The sequence below is a fragment of the Micropterus salmoides genome, unplaced genomic scaffold, assembly GCF_014851395.1.
Source record: "Micropterus salmoides isolate LMB-PRFRI ecotype aquatic unplaced genomic scaffold, ASM1485139v1 Ms_hic_scaffold_17, whole genome shotgun sequence".
In the NCBI taxonomy this organism is placed as follows: domain Eukaryota; kingdom Metazoa; phylum Chordata; class Actinopteri; order Centrarchiformes; family Centrarchidae; genus Micropterus; species Micropterus salmoides.
The window spans coordinates 29,579,623-29,603,757 of NW_024040817.1; positions in this window are offsets into that span (position 1 = coordinate 29,579,623).

The following is a 24,135-nucleotide window of genomic DNA, read 5'->3' on the forward strand; positions in this document are numbered from 1 at the left end:
CCCACGAGGTGAGATCTTGCGTGGAGCCCCGGTCCGAGGGAGATTGACAGTCATGTTTAGCTTCTTCCATTTTCTAATGATTGCTCCAACAGTGGACCTTTTTTCACCAAGCTGCTTGGCAATTTCCCCGTAGCCCTTTCCAGCCTTGTGGAGGTGTACAATTTTGTCTCTAGTGTCTTTGGACAGCTCTTTGGTCTTGGCCATGTTAGTAGTTGGATTCTTACTGATTGTATGGGCTGGACAGGTGTCTTTATGCAGCTAACGACCTCAAACAGGTGCATCTAATTTAGGATAATAAATGGAGTGGAGGTGGACATTTTGAAGGCAGACTAACAGGTCTTTGAGAGTCAGAATTCTAGCTGATAGACAGGTGTTCAAATACTTATTTGCAGCTGTATCATACAAATAAATAGTTAAAAAATCATACATTGTGATTTCTGGATTTTTTTTTTTAGATTATGTCTCTCACAGTGGACATGCATCTACGATGACAATTTCAGACCCCTCCATGATTTCTAAGTGGGAGAACTTGCAAAATAGCAGGGTGTTCAAATACTTATTTTCCTCACTGTATATTTAAACGATGCAAACCGAACACAAATTAATTTGTTTGCTAGTAGTGGCTAATGCAGCCTTGACCTGCTAGCCTCAAGCAGAAATGACGAGTGGACTACAGAGGTCTGGAAAGCTTGTTTCTTTCGAACTCACATCCCCAGATTTGTATTTATCGTCCAACTTTTTGTAACCAATTACTTGCACAACAACAAATGGGCGCACGGATGGAGAGGGCGTCTCCAATCACACCTGCTATTTTGGTTCATGAATGTTCAGCAGCACAAACGGCAAAAGGGCTGGGTAAAGTTGAATAGTCTCATTAGTCTCATCGCTATGAAACAGCTGAGCCAATCACAGTGAAGCATGATCCAGGAATGATGCAATGATTATATAATTAATAATATATAATTAATGATTATATAAATAAATAATTGAAAAATCTTTGGATGAAGCCAAACTATCCAAGGCCATTTAAGTCTCTATCTCTAACTTCTACTCGATCTCAAGTTGCAAATGGTTACATCAAATCTTAAAATGTGACACAGATCCGCACTGCATTTCAAAAATACAACTTTTTAATTTCATTTTCTGATTTTTTTCTGAAGTTGCAAAGAAGGCTGAAATGCACAGGATTAATGACCTGCAGAAATCCAATGTCTCGTGCATAAACACACAGACTACTGAGTTATACCCAACTAGTCTGATGTGTGTAGAGGTGTGTGTGGTTTTTCTGTAGCAGCCTGGTGTTGTTTGCACATGAGTTAATGAAGGTAAACACAGTGGACGGCCGTGCGTAATGGCACTGCGGTCTGGCACTTCTCAAATCAGAGGCTGCAGATTTATCAACATAGTGTCCTCTTGCCTTCAGATGGCTGCAGCGATATAATGAACTGAAGGAGAAGCTTTCCATACAGTATAAAGCAGCGCGTACAACAGTTACTGCGAGAATCACTTCATAGACAAGATGTTCCTGCTGGTTGTGGAACGTTTAGTTAAATTAGTTTATTTACATTATATGCATATTGCATTACTGCTGTGCATTTGCTCCAAGTAGTATTTTGTATGCTTTTATTGACAAAATTACCAAAGTGGCAGCAAATTGATGTTACTCCTAGAAAAAGATGTGGTTCTGAGACATCTACCCTCAGTGCAAAGCAAGCGTGAAGCCAATGCGGAAGTCCCTTAAACTTGCATTCTATTATAAAACCAGCAGGGGGCGACTCTTTTGGTTGCAAAAAGAAGTCCGGCTCCATTACAAATAATGGGAAAATGACCCTACTTCTCAGCTGATTTATTAACTCAACTTTCCTAATGAGTTTGTGGTCTCAATCGCTAGTTTCAAGTCTTTAAAACAACATAATGTAATTTACTAAATTATGGTCCTATTTAGAGGAAAATGGACCATAAAGCAGAGTATGCTTCAGGGCGGGATTATCTGTGATTGACAAGCTGTCACCATGGTGACCCGGCGTATTAGGAGTTGGCTGTTCACTTTCTCTGATGAGTACATTTAATTTTCAGCCTGTTGTTCACTAGACAAAATTATCATCCTGCTTAAAACGACAGTTAACGTGAATTACAGATGCACCTATATAAGCAAGCAAGTTCCACACACGGCCGTCAGCTCCACCGTCTCGTCTAAATATGGTCACATCCGGTGCCGCTTGTTACAAAAACTCAACATGGTGGTGCCCTATCTGCCAGACTTGAGGCTTCAAAACGGCAGGCCGTTTGACTACGTCCACTTCTTATACAGTCCATGGTGCAAAGTCCAACTTTCTAAATGACTGTTATGATTTTACAGTAATAAAGGAACTGGTGTTTGGAAGGTAACAGCATTAAAGGCCCTGGTAACCTCTTTCCTCAACTAACTTCGTACTATGACTGATGGGCTCCTGCCTGAACACACTGTTTTTGGCCAAATTTAGAACTGTTTGTGTTATTTCACATGAAAAATTTCTGTATTTGTGTTTTTACTAAGACTTTTCTGACTGGTTTGAGTAGGGGATGAAAAATCCCAGACAGGGGATTTATATTTTTAAAACGTGTTATGTAATAAAATACAATGCTGTCAGACTGACAGCTGGTGAAGCAGTGTGGTGCAGGATGACAAAGAGATGGCAGAGTAACAATAGACTCAAGTTTTATTAAATTTCTCCACACTCCAGAACATTCATTGTGTCAGTACAGAGATCTCGCAGAGCTACTGAAACTGGAGCTGACAGCAACATTCAGTAATCACAGACACATTGTTTGCATGTTTGTGCTTGATTCCTTGTTAGTGAACATAACATGCATCTGAAGGATTTTATTTGTATTGACTCAGTCCTTCTTTCTGCATATAGAAATCCACACTGAGGTGGTCCTGACTTGTTTTCAGTGGACTGTTCTGCACTAGTGTGCAACTACAGAAAGATATGTTGGAATATTGGGTATTTGCGCCCAATTTTAGATGTGAAAAGGCTTTTAGAATTTTAATGGCCACTCAGTTGGTCTGTAGATCTGTCCACCACTTTGGGCCAGAGCTACTGTCCAGCTACTGTCCAGATTACCGTGAACTTGATGTTCACAGTCACCAGGATTGTAGTTTAAGTGGTTCCCTGACCTTTTTGTGTTGTGCTGCCATCAGTTATAAAGCCACCTCAGCTACAGCTTGTTCACTGGTCTAAAAAAAAGTTTAATGATTGCGTAAGTAGCAGGTTCCTTAGGCAGTTAGTAGGCTAGGATAGAGAGGTTTTGACCAGTGGACAACCAGGAGGAGGTTTCCCTATTGTATGCAAAGCAACATGCATGCCTGCTTGCAAACTCAACTGGGTTTTGCATCAATTTTGGGACAGATAATACTGGTAATATACAACTATGGATGGATTGCCATTTGCTTCAGATATTCAAGACCCATTGAGAGGGTAAATTCATCAGGTGTTTAGTGCTAATTAGCAAATGTTAGCATGTCAACACTAAAATCATGAACATTAAACCTGCTACATGATATATCATCAACATGCAACTATCATTGTGTGTTTGGATGTTAAAGTATTTTTACTTAGGCCTAACTATTATTAGGGCCCGAGCACGAACCGTATGAGGTCCCTATTGAAACTGAAGAGATTATTATTATTTTTTTTTTCATTTTTCTTTTTTCTGCAAAGTAAGCTCAATTTTGGGGGCCTTAACATACCCGAAAACTCACCAAACTTTTGCACACATGTCAGAAGTGGTGAAAAATTTCGTATTTTATGGGTTTCACGCATGGGCGTGGCAAAATGACTCGCTAGCGCCACCTAGAAAATTGGAAATAATTAGCCCCTCGTCCACGTTCAACCTACATGCACGAAATTTTCTGGGTACATGTATCATGTCCAGACTCCTCCTAGGCGTTTAGTCCGATCAACTTCAAATTTCTGCTGTGTCTTCTAAAGGCATTGACGATGAAAAGTTGTGCTATCTGGGAGTTTTCGTCAATGGGCGTGTCCGTGGCGTTGATGATTCGCCATGAAACAGGAAGTTATTATAACTTCTGTGTACATGCTCACATCTGCACCAAACTGTACATGTAGGATGAGAGTCCTGCCCTGAACACATCGACATGCCGACATTCACCCACAGTCATAGCGCCACCTGCTGGCAACAGGAAGTGACCTTTAACGAAGCAGCCCCCGCCGCACGTTTCACCTACATGTATGAAATTTCTGTGGTACGTGTATCTTGTCCAGACGCACAAAAAAGTCTCTTGAAGCCATAGCCTAAACCAAACAGGAAGTTGGCCATTTTGAATTTTATGTCAATATTTGGATGATTTACACACTTCGTACTTTAACAAACTCCTCCTAGGGATTTAGTCTGACCGACTTCAAATTTCTGTTGTGCCTTCTAAAGGCATTGATGATGAAAGGTTGTGCTATCTGTGAGTTTTTGTCAATGGGCGTGTCCGTGGCGTGGTGTCAAAGATCAACTCTTCGCCACGACACAGGAAGTTGTTGTAACTTCAGTGTACATGCTCACATCTGAAACAAAACTTTACGTGCTTGATAACTCTCCCACCCCGAAGACATCTACACGCCAATACCGATTTATATTCATAGCAGCAAGTGCTATGTAGCTCCACATAGGGGACACAGGAAGTGACATATAACACCTTCATGCAGCGTCGGAACCGCGTAGCAAATTCACAGCCGCACCGGCAGAGCTCCAGAATGTGCAACGCGGCCGGCTCACACCCGGTTGCACTACAAGTGCGAGGGCCTGCCCAACGCTGCTTGCAGCTTTAATTTTATCTTGTCTTTTCAACTGAACTCTATCCTATTTTATTGTACTTACCCTTGTTTACTGTACATGTTATGATTCAGTGAGAAGGGACTGATTCACTTGACTGTATCTATAACTTTTTTTGTCGGAAATTCAAAAAGAAGCCCAAATTATTGCATGCTTTTTGACCTGTACACTGTAATATTGCCAATCTGGCAACACTGCTTTACTTTTCTTTGTCTTCTTTTTAGGTATCATACAATAGGTGAAGCTTGATAAGGTTATGCTTATTAGTGGGTGAAGGTTTCCCTTTTTGTCGGTAGTGATTTTTTTTTTTTCTATGCTTATGTCATTTGCCTGTTGCACCAGTTGTAGTTTACAAGACTTTTTAGTACCATGATATATATATTGCAGAAAAACGACAACATAGAAATATAAGGTCATCATAGGGACAAGGACAAGTGGCAGTGGTGATATTAGCTCCACTTCAACATCATCATTTGCTCAATGAAGGCTTTGCCTGTGTCACCAGAGAAACGCCCTGTTGAGATTTCTGCGAAGGCCCAAACCCATGCTAATGACTGAAACAATCATCTGCAGTCAGATGATGTTGTCTTTGTCCCCTCTCTGACACTTCTCCCTCTGTCCTCCTCCACTCAGCCCCACCCATCATCTCAATCCCTCTTTGTGTTCCTTAACCACTCACAGTTTGTACTGTGTGTGTTGAAGAGACCTTCTGTCTGTTTGATAAAGGAGGGGGCAAACAGAGACACATCAATACAGTGTGACAAATTACAAGGAAATGCAGAAACAACTAAAATCAGCCTTTAGCCATGCCTGTGTGATGTAAATATGTGATTGCTACAACACGTGGCCATATATCTGCAGCTGATAGAAAATTCTGTCAACTCTCCTGAAACATATCTTTATATATGCCAAATACTTTTAAGTGGAAACTGAATTGCTGCAAATCTAGAAAGTGTGATGTATTTATTCTGTACAGCAGTAATAAGAGGTCAGGTCAGGGTGGATGGTGGGTGTACAATCCACAGGAAACCATCTGATCCACTCTGTGCCCCATGTGTTGTTGGTTTGCTTCCTGGTTTACATTTAGGATAAAAAAAAACTGTTGGTTAGTAATGGCATGCTTCAAGTGAGTGTTGACTTTTTAATACTTAACCAAGATGACGATCTTACTCTAACCTTAACCAAGTGCTATGAGTAGCAAAACGCACTTATGTGCAATTCAAGTATCTAACAATGAACATGAGGTTTAAGTCATTAGACCTTCAACAGGGTCAATGCTTGATAAAAAGAAATGTCTGAGCTTATTATGGCTTTTTACAATACAAGTACACCTGTGAAATGCTGTTCAAAATAATGTTTCCAAACATCCACTTACCTAGAAAGCTTCAAAAATGTGTTTTACTAAATCTGACAATAAATCAGTACAAAATAATGGAAATACTTATCAAAGATTAGAAAAGGGAACGTCCAAATCTTGGTTTAAATACAAACTACAAAGTGTGCAGAGACTTCATTTCTCCATAGTCGCCTAACATAACTAAAAAAAGGTTAATCGTGCATTAGTTGCCTGGATTGATGCTGTTGGGAAAACCAGAGAAATGCGTAAATAAATAGTGAACATTCAGTGGTTATTTTCAGTATTAGCATTTTGTATTGGCAGTGAGTGCTTTTAACAAGGGCACCCTGTGGCTTTGGGGATTAAACGCTTACCATCAAAAGCAACATCCCAGGTCAAATCCTTTTTTACATCTCTCTCTCCCAGGTTTCCTGTCATCTCTCCCAAAAATGATTAAGCAAACATAGGTATAGGCATAAGGTACGAGGTAAATTTCTTTGCCATTATCCAACAGGTCTTTATAATATTTAAGAAATATTAATACTTATTAATAGTATACAAATTATTAACAAAGAGCAATAAATATGGGGCACCAACCCTATATCTCCTATTTGCTCATTCTAATTAGCTAATTAGGTATATTTTTTGGAAATAGGGCTGGTGTGGCTTAACCAACAAAAGCCATGCTAGTGACTCTGTGAGGCTGTACTTAAATGTATCCTGTTGATGTTTAGCAGGTGTCGCTTACCATGTTCGCCATCTTAGTTTTGCGGGTTAGCTTGTTAACATTTTGTAATTTGTACTAAGCACAAAGTACACTTTATGCAGATGGGAAACAAATGTATTGGACAAATCAGTTTTTTTTCTGATGATGGGGCTAGATGAAGTGTTGGGTGAAAACCAAAGTTATTAGGATTCAGGTGGTGGTGGATCACCCACTTGACAGAGAAGTCGATTTCCATTACAAAACCATGTATACCTGCATTTACCTCAAACAAGGTGAAATGAGCATGACATGAACATATGGGCCATTGAGCCATTGCTTGTTTGCCCAGCTAAGATCAAGATTTTGTCAATAAATTAGCCTTTCTTTTTTGTTTTGATTAACAACCATGATGTCTACTGTAGTGCACTGAAAAAAAACACTGCTGCATGTTATCACCCAGAGCTCCAAAATGAGGACACTGAAGATAACTGTGCCTGGGGCTTACAAGACAGCAGGCAGATAATCACAGAAGTACCGTACAGGATGTCCAAAAGGAGACTTAACATTTCTCTCTTTTTGTGTCCAGCTTTCAGGATGGTCCAGTAGGTTCAGGTAACGGGGGTTTTTGTATCTGAGTGGAGATTCTTGTGACTACCACCGCTGATACTTCCACACGATTCCACAATTTCTTGACATGCATATCCCTGTAATCTCCTGCTCTTCGTTCCTGGTATCAGATATTCTGGGTCACTTCAGACACAAGCTGCTCGTTATTTTCCACAGCAGAGTGGGGAGCCTGTGGCCAGTCATGTCCTGTTATCCGTGACACAGGCCCATCACAGCTCCCTGACACTGCTTTAGACATGGCCGGTCCGGCTGGTCATGGGAAGACAGCTTGGCTCCTGTCTACACAACAGCGGGCTTTGTACAAAACACATGGATCAGCTATGAGGAACCTATCGCTGTGAATCAGCTCCTGTGTCCACTACATAAGGGATTGATTCAGCGTGGGTATTCTTTCAACAAAGCCTTTGACAGTGTGGAAGACCCCTGGCTGTGTTGCGGCGGCGGAACACAGCCGTACAGATTGAGAGGGGAATACCACTCGTTTTGAACAGCACAGAGCAGCGGGTCTAAATATATCTGTTTGATTCAGGGCTACAAAGGAGAAGGACTTGTGCTTCCTCCCATCTAGCTCTGGCTTGAGTGCGATAGGCCTTGTGTCTTTATCATGACTGACTACTGAATGTATTCTCCTGCATATACAGTGGTTGGAAAAAAAATATTGAAATACCACATTAGAAGGGGCTTGAACTTTGAAGTACTGAACTACAAAGGCACAGCTGCACAGGCCAGTCATATGACGATGATTAACAGTATTTGTCGGCTTCAATGAGATCTGTCACTAATTGCTTTTATATGTTTTCAAAGTAATGTGCAGTGTCAGTATGCAGCTTTTGTATGTGAAGGGTATAAGTGTATATACAACACTTTGATTAAAAATTGTCAGCGTGGAGCAGATGGTCTCTAAACAATCTAAACTGTCCCATACTTCTTTGTGCCATGCTGTTTCCATAGCAACAACATGATGGACACTACAGCCGAAATAACAGCAGCCCACGTTAGCAAAGTCAGATTACAATGATATCTAAAATGATTTGATGATAATGCCACATCATGAAAGAGGGAGAAATAATTCCACTTACTTACTTAAGCGTTTAATGTAACTCATGAGAATACAAGATGCCAGCTGCCAGTCTATGTGCCTTAGCTTTACTGGACATTAGTTGTATTACAGTCTGACATGCTACATTCAGTAGTTCTGTTGTTTTGATCCCCAGATAGACCAATATCAGCTTTAGTAAACACTAGCAAAATAGACAAATTCAAGTCCAATATTCACTCTCCTGAGAGAAATATCTGCCTCTTCAGCAGCTAAATGTTCTACTGTGTTCAGCGACTAGTTTCTAACCTGGTCTGTGAGCAGTCTGGTGTGTGGCAGATAGCATCAAGTGGGTTTACAAGACACTGAATTACAACACTAAAGCTAAAAGAGACTAAAAAGCACCATAAAGCTGAAGGGAACTGAAGGGCTGAGTGGTCATTTTCAGTGGGTTCAGCATAACAAGCGACGCCTTTCACATTACACAGAGATTAAGTTCATTTGTTAATTTAGGTTCAGGAGCGGGGCCACGCCTCAACCACACCTCCAATAACCTGTCAAGGCTACATATACCACTCAGCCTGCCCCGCTTGTTTCTGACAACGATCTACGCTCTACAGCATCCATTCATCCATTCATCCCTACACACATCCACTCTTCCTGTCTTCCCTTATGCCTTCATCCCCTCTTCCCTGCTCCTCTCATCTCTTCACCCCCCATCCCTGCTTCCCTCATCCCATCATCCCATCATCCCTTCATCCCATCATCCCTTCATCTCTTCATCCCATCATCCCTTCCTGTTCAATCAGGGCACTACCAGGGCACTGAACAAATAACAAGTAAAATCTGAACACAGAATGGGCATTGTATTGTAATCTAACATTGAGAGACTGTTGTATGACTTCAGAGTTGGTCATGTGAGGGTGAAAATACTGTGCATGGTCGATGGAGCATGGTATACATTAAATTAGCATTTAATTACCTTGAACGATAGAATTTGGCTGACGTGAGGCATCCATGTTTGTTTGACTTGTCATGCATTCTGAAGTTGGGTATTGGAGCTTTCAAAAGGGTCTCCCAGTTGTATTTATAGGTTGGAAAGTGGTAATTACTCACAAATGAATGTGGCATGAAATAGCTAGCTTACTTGCCAGCTTTAGAAAAAATGCTAAATAACATTTACCAAATGAGATTCTTCCCTTCAGCCTGAATACAAAATCATAAATAGATGCATACTAAATTCTACATACTGAGTTTGCCTTGTAGTATAGAGTGATATTCAATTACCAAAATGTCCCTTGGTCAAATGTTGAAATCACCCTCCTACAGCTTATACAGTTTACTGATGTCATATCCCTTAAATCCTACGCCCTCAGATATGTGAGCAAGATAGTTTTCTTGACTTTAGACATTGATATCTCCACAGTGGCTGAACAGATTATATATATATATATATGTAATGCGAAGTTAGCCCATACCAATCTCTTACAATGTTAATGAATATCAAGAGACACACATGCTCACAGGAACATAAGGATGATCTCTTCCCCCTCTATGCTGTCGCTCTCTTGAGAGCTACAAGTAGAAGAAGTTTGAATATCACCTTTGAAAACATCCAGTAAGAATTCTGTAAGTTAACATGTCGAAACTCCACAGTGTTGTAAATTGAGCAAAGCTGCCAATGACTTTCAAAGTAAAAGCCTCTCCTGTTTTCGGCTATAAAGCACATTTTAAATCTAACTTGCACACCGTGAAAAAATACCATTCAACCTCACTTGTTTATGGTAACAATATAAATGCCTCCAAATCAACATGGTAATGATTATTCAATGTGAAATGCTACACATCCTGTAGGACCTGTAATGGGGCGAGATGAACAGCATGGAGAGACATGACAACATATGCCAAACACAATCTGCACACACACTTATCAGCACAGTTGATTAGCTTCTGGATATTCACAAAGTGCCAGATGTTTACATATATAGCTAGCTGTTTCATATTTTCGTCCACCCCCTGAATGTTCACAGTGACAGATCTGGCAGAAATGGTAATATGGCTCCTCTCATGCATCTGTGGTAATGAGATGAGCTGGGATTTGCTGCAGTCTGCGGCTTCTGCTGCTGCCATGATCGTTTGTGTCACCAGCTAAGCCTCCCATTGATTAAGGCCGTGAACAAGCCCAGCCAAGCTGCTTCACTCGCTCTGGCTGGCATATGTCAATCCTTGTGTGACTATGCATGAGACTGTGTTTTTTGTTGTTGTCAGTGCTCAATATAGAGGCTTCAGTAATTATGTATCAGACATGAAGGGAGCAGTCGAAATCAAAGCTTGTTTTTTAAATAGACAGAGACACTGTCAGATGAATAAATGGCTCTTTTGCTGCATTCGAGGGTTGATTGATAGAACGCAGTAGTGATTCAGCCTCTCGCCAGCTCATGGAAGCTTTTAAATTTGCTTTTCTAAATGCACTGTGTCTGCTGGGTCTTTCAGAGAGAGAGACCAGGATTGATATGGCCTTATCCCCCCCCCCCCCAAGAAATTTAAAGTCGCTTGCCAAACTACATTCAAATCAATTCTATGAATGTGTTTAGTTGTCAGGGCCCTCCCTTAAAAAGACATCTTCATTTCAGTTAACCTACCTGATTAAAGAGAGGATGAATAAAACATGAGTTACAGAGAATGAATGAGTGAAAAAGCTGTCATTCAGTGTTGTTTGTAATCCCTGTGAATCCAACTTTTTTTTTGTTCTCCTGCCCTTCACAACCCACATTCCTCAGCCAGGCCCAATTTGAAACACAAAGGTCTGACCCCTCCTCCACACTCACACACACTACATGCACTTGCTCTGACAAATCTACTCATCACGCTGTTTGCAGAGTTGTGTAAGGGTATTAATGAATATTGAATTCTTCCATGTCTCGTAAGTTATCATATGTGCCATTTTGAAGTTCATTTTGCTAGGGGTCTAAACAGAAAACCTTCAGGCAAAAATCCCAATAAAGCAAAAAATTTAGCCAAGTTTAGGCGATGCAAAATAACATACTTTTCTAGTTAGCCCTAGTGGTATATATTCATACAGATGATTTTGGTCAGTGATGGCAAAAAAAATATTTAGATGCTATACTTTAGTAAAGGTAGCAATGCTCCGATGTAAGTAAAAACCCAGCATCGAGTGCTTGAAGAGGAAAAAAATAGGTGCCAGTATTCCCCACCCCCCACCCCATTGTAAATGACACCTATCTGTCAATATTTTTAAATGCCCCACCCCATCCAGGCCGTGATTGGTCGGTTCACGAAAAGTGACATTGAAGAGCTACATTCAGCACACGGCTGCTTGAAAGGCATCCGAGCTTCTCTTCTCCCTCGTCTCTCTCCGGCGACAGAGATTAGCAGGCAGGCGAGAACGGGAACAGGTGAGCGTCACGTAGCGCCCAGAGAACCTGATCTGGAGAGGGCCGGCAGCTTGGGAGAAGTCCCGGTACGCAAGAAAATGTCCCGGTATGCCAAAGAGTAAAATGTTGAGATGCCAGTACTGCGTACCACCCACTTCAAGTATTAAAAATATTACTTATGTAAGAGTACATATGTTTTATCAGATGAGGTGGTGAGACTGCATATAAAGTCAACGGAAAGGGGCATGGATTTAGGCACAGATGTGTATGTGCTGGTATCCCAGAGCTTACAGAGTCTGCTTCATAGATGTATATAAATGAGAGGAAAAGACAGACTGAAGAGATAAGAACAGCAGAAAGAACTGGAGTTTCTGGTGAGTTCTGAGATCAGTCAGAGGCTGAGCTGAAAACACACAGGAACACTCCTACCCACTAGCTAGCTTAAAGCTAAAGTCTACGCTAGCTGTTTTCAGGCAAATAAACAAAAATGGTCCAGTGGTCAAATTTGCCCAAATGACACTAGGAAAAAATTCAACTTTCTGTCTGAACAAACCTTTAAGCAGAGTTGACCCCATCAGAGTTATATTCCTATTGATTATACATTAGCAGTAATGCATTTTATTTTAAGCATCTTTTCAAAGTTGTAGCTGGGTTAGCAAAATTCTAAAAACTGTTTGGCAGTTTAATCAATAATAATGCATTACATTGTATAAAGTAATACAGTATTTTGTATGTAAACTCATGTTGCCTAATTAGACCTCTTCTCAGGGCTGTGTGGGTGTGTACAAACTGCACCTCTCCTCTCCTTCTTTGTACCTGTTAGGGCAGGACAATTTACTGTTATCATTCAGTCTTCATTCTTCTCTTACTACTCTTCAAATAAATAGAGTATAAAGAGTTTGGTGGCGTCACAAATTCCCAGCATAGCTCCTCCATACTTATACCTGATTAGCAGTCTAATCAGTAGTTGGAAACCTGCCTTTGATTGCAATGTAACACGTAACAAGTACAGCACTTGAGTAAATGTACTTAAGCTGCTTGACCACCGCAGGAACTTTACCCAAGAACTAAGAATCTTTGGAGGAACTCACTGCGTTTCCACCGCAGAGACTAAATGAAGTTCCAGGGACTTTATTTTACCCCCCAAAAAGTCCCTCCTTGGAACTTTGGGGGGTGGAGCTTGCAGTGCTGTATGAATTAGTTTATTTGAAACATACGCCTGCACAGGGCCTTGAGATTTGTACCTCCATCCCAGTATTATGAACAGTGTTGGGAGTAGCACGTTACAAAAGTAACACAATATGATAAGATAAGAAAACCTTCAGAACTGAAGAAGTCCTTTGGATAAGGGACGAAACGTCTTCCAGTAGCTTCAACCAAGTCCAGTTGCCCTTCATTTTAACCTTCGTTGGATAACTATGACCTGGATGACTGAGAATCTTCATAGACGAGATAAGAAAACCTTTATTTGTCCCACAGTGAGGAAATTGCGGGAAATTACAATTATAGTAATGTATTGCTTTTTGCTGTAATGCAGTAATATAAAGCATGAAAAAATGGTAATATTATACCTGCTACAATCTCAGTAACGCGCGTTACAACGTATTTTAACCCAGAAATAAATTGGTGTTTTGTCATCCATCCATCGTCAACTGCTTATCGTGCGTACAACCAATCCCAGCTGACATCGGGTGAAAGGCAGAGTACACCCTGGACAGGTCACCCGTCCATCGCAGGGCCACACACAGACAAACAACCACTCACGCTCACACTCACACCTAAGGACAATTTAGAGTCACCAATGAACCTAGCCCGCATGTTATTGGATAGTGGGAGGAAGCCGGAGCACCCGGAGAGAACCCACGGGGACACGGGGAGAACATGCAAGGGGGGGCATCCACCCGGAGGGACTGGACATGCTCTTGAAAGGGTTGCAAAATCTTTACAAAACTTTCATTGCATCCATGGAGGGAGTGTTTCATTTTCTCTAATTTCATAAAGGATAAGGCTTGGCTCCTCTTTACAAGACATAACTCTCCTGATGGATCATGTCTAAATAGATTTATATAGGCTATGTGTTTGTGCTTTAATGAATTACTTTCGTGAGTAGACAGGCTGCTGTCAGTTTATCCTGACCGAGTGTCCAAGATTGAATCAATGAGTTTACGCTGCACAGTGTCTTTCTTAATGGGGAGACGATACATTCTATTCTATTCATTCTATAGTTTTCAATGGAACTACTTTGTACCAAAGTGTATTTTGTGCAAACACAAAGCTGGCTGGAACACTCAATCAGCACTGAAATTATTTAAAAATGAACAGGTTTCTTTCCTGAAGTCAATGAATGAATTTTGTTGGACTAAACATTGGAAGCCATGGCTGTAAGCACTTTGAGGTTAGTTTCCCCTAAATGTAATGAATTTAAAATGAAGTACAAAAAATTTATTTACAGAGTGAAGGATTTTTGGACCTGTGAATTTGGGTTTGATCGGATGTTTTACATTACATCAGGGTCGGACTTGCTATCAGGAAGCTCGGGAAGACTCCCGAATGGCTGGTCCATTTCAGGCTGAACCAGCCGGTGGTCAAGGAGATTTTATTTTTTTAATTTCAATGTCTTACTTTATGATCCACGACAGAACAGAAAAGAACAGGAAAACAGGAAAAAGAAACGAGTGGTGCCGAATAATATAAGAATTAAGAAGAATAAAATGTTGCTACAGGATGCAGCTAAATGCACCAAATTAACCGACCTTTTCCGTGGTGGAAAGGTTGCTGTGGCAGGCGCACGATTAGTGATGCAGTTATTATACACTGAAATTATTCATATATGCATATATGTGTATTTAAATTATAAACAACAGTTTCCATTGCTGTTATCACACAAACAACATCCTTCTATAAGCGAGGAGTTTCTGTAGCCTGTGTCTGTCTGTATATAAGCTGTTAGGTCAGTGGAGGTGATGGAGAGGGACAGGGTGGTGATGATCCCAGTCATGTTGATATGGAGGGAGAGAAGGATGAGGAGGAGGAGCAGGAGCAGCAGGAGGAGAAGGAGAAGGGAACCAGACAGAAAAACAGTAACAGGTACAGGGTCCTGTGCAGAGCTGGGGGTAGGCAATCATATTATGCATAGATAGAATTAGATATAGCAGAAGGTATATACTGTGACTTAAGTGTTCCAACTTTAAAAGGTGATACCATGTCGGTGTTGTGTTTACAGCTTTCTCCACAACCCGCAAATGAGTAAAGAAAACAATCATCTGTTCAAACTGCACCTTGGCCTATAAAAAAGAAAAGCCTCCTTCTATCTCTCATATTGTTTCCAAATGTAGCACTTGAAGCAGTTTAGCATATTTGATGTACATGGATGATTCTTGCAAATTTTGGGTTGTATCCACATGGTTGAATGCACTTAGGGTCAGCTGAATAAATGTAATGTAAAATGATTTGTACATGCATTATAGGGTATGAGGAAAATTGCTGTCAAATTAACAAAGAAAAGTATTATTTGTTTTTATCCACTAACTGCTAGAGATTCCAGAATAGCATAGCAGCTTATGCTTGCCTGACAGAGCAAATGTATCCATGTGTAAACTAATCATGTGTTATCCAAACAGGGTAACTACATGTTAGTGTTTAAAGTCAAAAGTCAACAAGTGCTTATATTGCCCTCAGTGGTACATTAAGTGTTTTTCATTGCAGCAGCATATGGCTTCTCTCTAATTTACTGAATTTATTGTTACCTATTAACTTAGCTTGTGAAACACTTCAGTTAGACCAAATGCATGAGCTAATGGTGAGCTAAGTGATGTACATTGGATTGCATTTTACAGTTCTTGCAAGGCTATAATGTCATAGTTACTGGTGCATAGGCCCAGGACCAATGTTCTGCACATTGACTAATCACTTGTAATCAATTTAATAAATGTTGTTTTGGTTAAGACTTTAATCTTAATATCTGTAGACCTGTTAACCTATTGAACCTTCAGCTTACTATAAGTTAGAAATACACATTTTCCACAATGTATGGCAACATGATACAAACACACACACACACACACACACACACACACATATATATATATATATATATATATATATAGCTATATAATGTGTACACTGTGAAATATTCAACAGTGTGTTTTCATGGCTGTGTATTTTCACTTCCATTACATTAAATGAAAAATTATATCTTCAGGATCATATTATACAGATTTCCCAAAATTCTGTCTGACATGTTTTGAAGAATAAATAACTTTGGGATTGCCACTTCAAAATTTAAATGATGTTTTCTTTTTTTCTTTAAAAAACATCAAGGGGCCCAAACGTTTTGAAGTGTCATTATGAAGAGAAAAACTGAGTACAAGTGATGAGACTTCAAGGTCAAAGTGAAAAGCTTTGAAAGGCTGTGAGTGCAATTTTGACAAAATATGGACAGATTTTGCATCTTGTTCATGACTGGCCCAATGTTACTTGATCATTTATAGAAAAATATTGTATGTTTACAGATGTTGTTGAAACACAATTACTGTCATCCTTTTTTGCAGGCAAAATCATGTCAAAGTTATTTATAAATGGGTAAAAAAGAGATAATGATTTTTAAGTTGATTGCTAATATTTTAACGGAAATAAAAAGGCTCCATCCATCCATCCATCCATCGTCAACCGCTTATCCTGCGTACAGGGTCGCAGGGGGGCTGGAGCCAATCCCAGCTGACATCGGGCGAAACAGTATAAAAAGGGTCTTACATCAGAAATACAGTACTCCTCTGAGTAGGTGGACCAGTGTTCATGTTTGACAGCTGAGGGGATGAAGAGATAATGTAAACAACATAGTGCAGTTTCCTATTTACACATCCAGCAGAAAATACAAGACGTAGTCTTGTGAAAATATATATACAGTATCTCACAAAAGTGTGTACACCCCTCACATTTTTGTAAATGTTTGATTATATGTTTTCATGTGACAACACTGAAGAAATGACACTTTGCTACAATTTAAAGTAGTGAGTGTACAGCTTGTATAACAGAGTAAATTTGCTTTCCCCTCAAAATAACACATCACACAGCCAAACCACTGGCAACAAAAGTGAGTCCAAGGGTTCCTTTGGTAATGAATGACCAGTTTGTGGTCCACTCATTCTTAAGGGTGCACCTGTATTAGACTTGCTCACTAGCTAATTAGCTTATCTTAATTGTTGGGCTTCTGTAAATATCATCATAGAGTACGGTCTAGACCTGCTCTTTTATGAAAAGCGCTGTGAGATAACTGTTGTTGTGATTTGGCGCTATATAAATAAAATTGAATTGAATTGAATTGAAAATTAACTAGCCTGCAAAATGATGCTAGCAGCAGAGGTGTGGACTCAAGTCACACAACTTGGACTTGAGTGAGACTCGAATCACAAAAACGATGACTTTAAAGTCGACTTGACAAAATCAAAGAAGACGTGCATTTCGACTTTGACTTTATCGCCAGTGACCCGTGATTTCACTTGGACTTGAGCCTTTTGACTCGAGCTGACTTGACTTCCTCCCTCCCCAAATATAAATTATGATATACAAAATAACTGTGCTGCACATCAATATAGCGCTGTGCAATAACTTAAATTTTTATCTCAATTACAACTTTGGCTTCCACCATTACAAAAACAAGTTCATCAAAATGAAACAATCATTGCGCCACAAGCTGTTTCACCATGACACTCATTTTGTATTTTAAATCCAGCACAACCCTCTCCTTTTCAACTGTGGCTCTCATCCCTCTCTAAAAGCCCAAAATCTCTCGCAGCATGTTTAGTTCAGCTCGAGCCAACTTAACAGGGTTCCAACTGCTATAACTTCCTATTCAGCTCGAGTAATTCACCTGTCACCTGCTCTGCTCCACTCCACTCCATGTACACACACGGTGACCAATCTGTCACCCAAAACAGTCTACTTGGGGGAAACACTGTGCTGCTGTCGTCCCCTTGCGCTCTAGATGCTGCTTAAAGTTTATAATGTTGGATTAATATTTTTTATTTCATGGGCTATTTTGGGGTAATGCATATAATAGTTTTAAAAAATTAAGTATTAAATTTTAAAAGTTCAATGGATGAATGATTCCTAAGTCAATGAGTAAACCTGTTAAATAATTGTGATCTCAATATTGACCAAAATAATTGTGATAAAGATTTTTACCATACTCGATCTGCCCTACATGAACATTTAATTTTAATTCAGGAAATATTTGTTATGTAAAACTGCACCTATGCCTTTTTTCTGAACAGGTTAACCCTTCATTCAATACAGTTTTTTCATTTTTAACTATTTACATTTGGTGAAGAATGCATTATGACCTGTTTAGGACTCGAAACTCAAGCCTCAAAGACTTGGGAAATGTCATTCTTGACTTGAGAATTGACTCAGACTTGGGACTCCACTCGGGACTTGAGTGCTAAGACTTGAGACTTACTTGTAAAACAATGACTTGGTACCACCTCTGGTTAGCAGTGCTCCCAAATTTGCTTGGTATCTTGTTAAGCAATAAGCTAAGGTGCAGGACAAGACAACAATCCTTGTTTGTCGATGAAATGGAGACATTAGCCAGGAAGCTAACGTGGGTTGTTGTTCAAAATCCGAGGCTCTTTTTGTTAGTGTGTTAGCCTGCTGGGTGGGTGTGCATTACCGTAATCTAAGACAGATCTGTGTACTGCTTTGTGCAGGTTCAGTTAAAATTGAAATGATTTGATTGGCTTTATGAATGTCTACGTAGATCAAGAACATCTGACTAATGCACAGACAGGTGCTCTGTCATGAAACCAAAAGATACCAAATACAACTTTCTTACAGACTTTTCTCAGAAAAGAGCACAGGAGGTGTCATTTACATAGCAGATGTATATTTGTTCAATGTTCATTTAAATTCTAGTTGGACTAAATGTGATAATATCCTGTAAAACATAAGTTTTACACATAATATTGAGCAACAACAAGCCATTATATTGTGGTTCACACACTAGCCAGTTTATAAAATTGTAAGATTTTAAGACTCCTGATCTTTATCACCTTCGTCTGCCAAACGTTGCTCTGATAACTCCACAGCAACTGTCGCCTCTCTGAATCTCCATCTGTTTTCATCCCTGCAGGCTCAGTACCTGCTGGAACAAATCATTCAGCTTAGATAAAATACTGCCCAACTACTGTTACTGTGTGTCATTGTTTAGCTTACTGAGTGGTTTGGAGCTGCGTAACGGCTGCCCTACATTGCCTAAGTGTTGTGAAATTGGAGGTAGAAGTGGGTCATAACACAAACAGCGAGCAGGGACGTTGCCTGTGGATAATCAAGACAGTTCATTGCTGTGAAAAGCAATTAATCAAACAGTGTATATCTCCTTCTTAATGATTTGCTATTTAACCTTTGTGGAATCATGTTATACCTAACTAGTGCGTGATAAAAAGAAGTTTATTTCCAAGCTGTGGATTCAAAATCTTCTTTCTTTTGTTGTTTTGTAGCTTTAGACTATAGCTATTGTGTGAATGCATCTATGTATGTCTGAAAATCTAATAGCTAAATGTGAGTAAACACTGTGAATAACCATAACTATAAAACCATAAATCACTCTGGAAGTAGTGTCATTAGATTTGCACATTTGATTTGACTTGGACACATGGAAATCTGATATGATGAGGGGGAATAGATAGAAATGTATTTCAATTCTGAGATAAACACGAATGTCTGTACACAATATTTTGGCAAACCATCCAGTGTTCATTATGATAGTTCAGTCTGGACAAAAGTAGAGGACTGACCAACCGGCACACTGCTAGCACACTGCTAGCACACTGCTAGCATGGCTATAAACAGTTGTAACATTGTGTGAAGATATACTTTATTTAATCCCGCAAGGGGAAACTCAATGTTTTCACTCCATTATTATGTTAGTATTTACACACAGGTCTGAAATACACACACACACACACACACACAGATGTCAGAGTGAGGGGGCTGCCACTCAGTGCGGCGCCACATGCAGTTGGGGGTTCAGGGGCTTGCTCAAGCCCTCCTTCAGCAGTGCCCGGGAGGTGAACTGGCACCTCTCCAGCTACCAGTCCACAATCCGTAACTGAACATGAACATGACTATAGTTGCTTTGTGGACTAACAATACACATTTAAAAACATTTTTTTAAAGAGCAAACTCAATCTGCTGACGAAGACTCTGTGATCCAGTCAAAATCTCTGGAACCAGCGAGGAAGAGGATCCTGAGTAAAAATAGGAGGAAAAAAAGCATTGCTTTATGTAATTTTGATGGTGTTGGACATTTTCATTACATGCAGCTTTTAGCTCACTAACACAACCAAGGGAGACGCATAGCTTCAGCTTGTAATGCAGGGCTTAGAAATGTAAACATTCAAACTAATCTACCTGACTGCAATCAATACAAAACCCTGAGTGTTGAATTCCCTGCTGTGATGTATGTATTTTGGTTGTGTGTGATTCCTGCATGTCTAACGAGAGATGACTGTTCTGCCTCTGATGGATGACAACAGTGAGCAGAGTGCATTTAGAAGTCAAGTTGATTTTCTCGGCTTTGATTATATGCAACCAGACCTTTGCTTTAATACTGTCAGCATCCCTTCTGTGAATCTGACATTTTTATGTTCTGCTGCCATGGCGTGCAGGACCTGGCAGTATCTGTGCATTTGAATCTTTTAAAGATATGTTGAGTGGGTTGTAAAATATAAACTTTTCTACAGGGCTCTGCAGTGCGAGTATTTCACTCGCATACAGAAAATAGAAAATAGATATTTGCGAACCAGAAGAAACTACAGTCCAAAGAGAACTACAGCCTACAAAATACTATTGATTACAGTGTTCACTCACTGGTGTCCAGGAAGCAAGTAGCACAAAATAAATACATCCATCTTTCAATAATTTCTAGAAGATACGTTTTAATGTTGGATTCTGGTTTCAGTAGCGCACAGAAGCCGTTACCATGGTTACTACCCACAGAGCGCCTGGCGTTTACTCGAGGAGCGCTGGTCTGTCTGTCTGCTCACATGAAGAGCGCAGAGACTTTGCTGGTAGAAGTGAGTATGTAGCCGGAGAGTCGCTCCACACACAAACACACACACACACACACGCTAAAACATCTGGCCAGCTGCGTGGAAGTTCTTGACACCGATTTATTAACAGGTCGCCAACGTAGCCTATATTTGGCAGAGAAACAGAGAGATGGTTGCAGTGGATGCGGTTATTCTCCTGCTTGCTATAATCGCTGCCACTGTTGACAATCAAGTTGACAATTAATGGCAGGCCAAAACGGCCCTCAGGCCACTGGGAAATCTCCCGATTCTCCCGACGGCCAGCCCACCAAGTGAACATAGGTACCTCAGTTGCAACAAAGAGTTTATTGATGGACTGCAAACCATGCCTCTTTTATGGAGAAGATTACACTCCTGCAGATTATGGTTATATAAAATTGGAAGGTGCAACTGTATCAAGAGAACTGTATACAAAAGAATTGCTCTCCATTCATTCCAGTGAAGGTTTATCATCGGGTTTGATTGTAGTCTGGAATCATGACATGAAAAAGTTATTTCTCAGTTAAAAAGTGATCAATCCATTGAGTGCCGTGAGGGGACTAGCGATAAGCCAGTCGCCACCACAGGGGTGGGGCTAATACCGTTGTGAAGCTGTTCTCAAGCATTGTCAAGCTGTGCGCCCCAACCATGGAGGAGTAATAACAACAATGGCAACCACTGTCGATCAGATAGACGCTGCTATTAAGGCTTAAAAGTATGTACTTTGCTTTTACTTCACTCAGCTCCACTCTTAAAACCCCAGCAAAACCAGCATGTCGGCATGGCTACGCACCAGTGTCGACTTAAAATGATGTTAGATTCAGGTGGATATGTTGGCCTCTAATGATGGGTTAGGGAAAATCGAATCCCCCTGGACCGCAGAAATTGGTTAGAGTGCCAGACTAAAGATGGAAATGGAGTGAAACAAGTTAACAATTCTGTCTGACATCAGACAGGGCCTGGTTGATGTGATGCTAAATTGCCTTGTGTTTTCATTTGAATTTCAATTTGAATGTTTCTCTGCACAATATTTACCTTCTGCGGGACCTTTAGGTCCAAAAAACACTTAAGTTAATTAGTTCGTCTTTCAATCTCCACATGGGCTTTTTACCTACACCCCCTCTCAACCATGATTAGTCAATTTGGCCCAGCCTCCATATGGTAAACAACAGTTGGTTTTAAAGACTGCATAATAGCTTTCCCACAGGTCCCCACACTGTCTGCAATAAATGCAGTTATCACTGTGATGGAAGAAATGTAAACAAGTGTGTGAATATCTGAAATGAAGGTTTTTCATGGATCAGCTTTATTGATGGAATTGAAATGCGCACTTTGTACTGAAATAAATGAACAAGTTGTAAGTGGGCAGATGTGTCTTGTTAACTAAACACTTGTAAAATTTGGGTAATGTTTTTTACTGCTATTAAATGGACTAGAAGTGCTCTTCACTGACTGGATTGCCAAACTTAAATTGTCCATGAGGAGCTCATAACTCGGCTAATAGAAATTTATGAGTTTGAGTGGAGAGTTTCAATATCCATAATTTTTGACATAAAAATGTCAATTTAAAATTCTAAATGTCAGCTATTAGCAGACTTGTTCTAAAAACATTAGCTATCAGCCTTCAGTTGAAGCTGTGCTGTGCACAACATCAACCAGAGAGCTGAGGAGCTTTGTGAAAATGATTCTCTGACAGAGCGAAGTTTGAAAATGAGCCAGCTGAAGGAGGACCAGTATGTGCCAGCGAGTCTCGTGTCATCAGCATCAATAGCCAATCTGCAGACCTTCAAACATCCCAGCCGGGTGGTTCATGACCTTTCCCCAGGGATCACCATGGTGACAGTATGCTAAAGCAGCAGTATCCTTCTCTCTCCCTCTCCTTCACTGCTTGTCCACTGTAACATCTAAACACATGAAGTCTCACCGAGTCATATCTCACCTTCAAAGTACATGGAGGAGGATTTTGGGGCTGATAGAGATTGATCCTCATTGAAATATGGCTGCTAGTTTTTGACGAAATCTTAAGTTAAATAGTAATTAAAATTAGCATTTCTTTGGACGAATCGGGTAGATAAAGGCATCCTTATATCAGAAAGTTTATATAACAGCCATACACTTAAATCATTTCACAACCTAAAACAACAATGTGATTTACCAAAAACCCAATTCTGGAGATATCTCCAGTTGCGCCATATATTACAAAAGGCTTCTGGGTCGAGCTCACACCCCCCAGAGGCTAACAGATAAATTAGATAAAATTCTCCAGGGTGGGGGTCAAGAAGCAGCAAAATATTATAGGATGCTGAGTGAACACAGAGGGGATGGAGGCGTCTCAGCCCTGAGGCGTGCCTGTGAAAGAGTCTTGGGGGTATCATATGAGGAATGGACTAATATTTGTGGTAACTCTCGACAATGTCAAGGGACCTGAGGGTGAGGTTTATTCAATTTAAAATTCTACACCGGTTTTATGGTAAAGGGACACTGGTACATGTGCAATGGTCATGCCTTTAGATTAAATTAGTATTGGATGGAGATTCACTGTTATATTGTCAATTTCATGAAAGGGCAGTTTGTGTTTTGTCCCATGCTATATATATTAGGAAGCTGTAAAGTGTTGTCTACCTTGCCCCAACTGCTGAAATGCTGAACACTGACAGCAATCATGATCGGAAGACAGATTATCCTCATGAACTGGAAGAAATCTGGAGAACCTCCTTTCCAAGACTGGGTGTCTGAATCAGGCAAAGTAGCAGCATGTGAAAGGATGGCATTTAGGATGCAGGACATAACTGAAAAATATGTCCAGAAGTGGGGCGGGTACCTTAACATTATGCATGTGCCAGTGTAAAGAACTGGTGGATGCACATTGTTTGTGATCAATAGGTTGGAGATGGACATGTGATTTTGTCTTTTTTTTCTCTCTATTCAATTTCTGAAGCTTGTTCAGAGAATGATATCAATGTGTCCTGTCATGTCCCCTTTTGATTAATAATGTGGTAATAATGGTATTGTAGTATTTTCATGATCGGCTTGAGACATAAGCCACTTACTTTGTAGGTTGACCCGGTGTCACTGATTTGATTATTAAAAATAAAAATTGCAAGTCGAAAAAAGATAATCCGCCTTATTTGTCTTTAACA